The sequence below is a fragment of the Elaeis guineensis genome, chromosome 8, assembly GCF_000442705.2.
Source record: "Elaeis guineensis isolate ETL-2024a chromosome 8, EG11, whole genome shotgun sequence".
Classification (NCBI taxonomy): domain Eukaryota; kingdom Viridiplantae; phylum Streptophyta; class Magnoliopsida; order Arecales; family Arecaceae; genus Elaeis; species Elaeis guineensis.
This window is the reverse complement of record NC_026000.2, coordinates 31985543-31988076: the sequence shown is the minus strand read 5'-3', so window position 1 is coordinate 31988076 and position 2534 is coordinate 31985543. Positions and strand designations below refer to the sequence as shown.

The 2534-nt window shown below is 36.3% G+C and overlaps 1 non-coding gene across 1 annotated transcript; it reads left to right on the top strand.

The window, feature by feature from the left end:
- The first annotated feature begins 1035 nt into the window (after positions 1-1035).
- LOC140851341 (small nucleolar RNA R71) lies at positions 1036-1142 on the top strand. Its single transcript, XR_012134093.1, has one exon. It is a non-coding gene; the product is annotated as a small nucleolar RNA R71 (small nucleolar RNA).
- Positions 1143-2534: the final 1392 nt, after the last annotated feature.

The following is a 2534-nucleotide window of genomic DNA, read 5'->3' as shown; positions in this document are numbered from 1 at the left end:
TCTAAAATTTTGTCTAAATGTTCAGATTTATTGGATTTCAGTCTGTTTGGAAAAGGAGCTCTAGGACTTTTAAGTACTGGACTAGGTGAATTTTCAGTTTCTGGTGCTTGAGGTTGAAAGGTAGTAGTTTTAGAAGGTGACTCGGCAGATGAGTCATCTATATCATCAAGTGCAACTACCTTATTGTCTATTTGTTTTCTTGATCTTAAGGTATGAATGGCATTTACACCATTAACTTGGTTTCCTTGTTGGGGTCGTGGACCATTTTGGTTCCTAGGATTTGGCTCATGTTGGCTAGGTAACCTACCATGTTCTCGTTCACTAATGGTCGAAGCCAGCTGACTTACTTGCATTTCCAGATGGGCTATAGCTTGGGTGTTATTATTTATGAGTTGACCCGTAGTTTGCATAAAGCTGGTATGTGTTTTCATCATGGCTTCTAGGCTTTTCTCTAAAGAGGTAATTTTCTTGTCATTATCATGGAAGCGTGGCGGGTTGTTCATCACTGGGTTGGACCTTAGATTTTGCTGATTGAAATTTGGATTACCTACATTAAGATTCTGGGACCATGAGAAATTCGGGTGATTCCTCCAACCTGGGTTATATGTGGGTGCATAAGGATTGTTCAATGGTCCTTGATAGGTGACATTCACCTGTGCACACTCATTCGAGTAGGAACATTCTTCTAAGACATGGTCTGGTGCATTGCACCCTTTACACATGGGTGCAGATATTTGATTTACATTGGCTGATCTCTGTAATTCTAAGGCTTCCAATCTACGTGTTAAGGTTGCAATCTTGGCCTCTGATGCTAGGGTTGGTTGAATTTGATGCATTCCTCCTCTTGAAGGTGTAGTTTTATCAGGTTCCCTAGTTGTTTCCCATTGTAAATTTTTCTCGGCTAGGTCTTCTAAGAATTATCAAGCTTCAGTAGTTTCTTTGTCCATAAATTGGCCTTGGCACATGGACTCTAGCATGGTTCTTGAGTTTGAATCTAACCCCTCATAGATGATCTGGCATAGTCTCCAAGTTTCTATTCCATGGTGTGGGCATTGGGTCAAAAGATTCTTGAAACGATCAAAGTACTTCCAAAATGATTCACCAGCTAGTTGGTAAAATTGATTTATTTCATTCCTAATCCTAGCTGTTTTATGATGGGGAAAATACTTTTTTAAAAATATTCTCACAAAGCCCTCCCAGGTAGTGACAGAATAGTTTGGCAGACTATAAAGCCACTTCTTAGCATTGTCCTTAAGGGCAAAGTTGATTAATCTAAGTTTGACCTCATCCTCTGTTAATTGCAGTTTCATGGTTGCACATACCTCCTCAAATTCTCTAATAAATATATAAGCATCCTCTAATCCTGTGAATTTTGGAAGCATATTTATGATTTGAGGTTTGATTTCAAAATTGTTAGCTGTGGGTTGTGGCAACCTGATACAAGATGGTTGGATGGAGCCAACTGGATAACACAAATCCTTAAGGGTCATGGGTTGGATTGGTTCAGCCATTGGAACAACAGGAATTGACTCAATTCTAACTAGACGACCCGACACTCTTCTCCACACATGAGGTGTACGGTTCTCGATGTTTATATATATTATTTTTTTTTAATAAAATTTTTATGTATAAGGAAAAGAAAGAAAAGAAAAAAAGTTCTAAAGAGAAGATCCTAAGGAGTCCTAAATCTAAAGAAAAGTAACCAAATTAATTTAAATTTTAATTTTTTTTTTTTTCAAACAATGAATCAATAAATTAAACTCAATCTATCCTAGGGTTAACCTAAATCTAGACAGCTCCTAACTGTTCCAAGATGACCCTTCAAACCTTCCAAGTGGAGATTGATCAACTAGTTAGCCAGGTAAGTATAAGAGGTGGGAGGTTCACTCATCGTTGCCTTTCTAGACACCAAACGAGTTGGCCAGGCCAGCAACTGAACCAATTTAACAAACCACCCTCAGGGACTTGCCTAGATACCAACTAATCAAACAACTCAAACTTGGTAGAACTCTTAGGGTTCCTTGTCCTATTGAGCTCGAATTCCTTAAGGTTGACGTCTAATTGATTTTAAGATTAAAAGTCTAGGTAATGCAATATGATGGAGATAGTTTTTGGGCTAAGGAAGGGTAATGAAATCCCCACCTTATCTTGTTAATGGGTTGATGCCCTTAGATTAATTATGAAAATGCAAATACAAATAAACAAGATGACCAAGAATGTAAAAGATTTTAATTTAGAATTTTTTTTTTTATTTTGATATTTTACTTCACGATTATGAAATATCTTTTGTTTTGTTTTATATATTTTTTTTTTGTGATTAAGTAAATTCAAATGATTAGGTCTAAAAGCAAAAGTAATTAACTAAAAATAATAAAAGAGAAATTAGAAGCGTACCTGAGTTTTCCAGCAATCACCAACTAAATATAGAAACCTAAAGAAAAAAGAAAGAGAGTTATAACGCACGAAGAACAAATATTTGAAAATAATTTAAAACACCAAATCCCGGCAACGGCGCCAAAAACTTGATGTTCAAA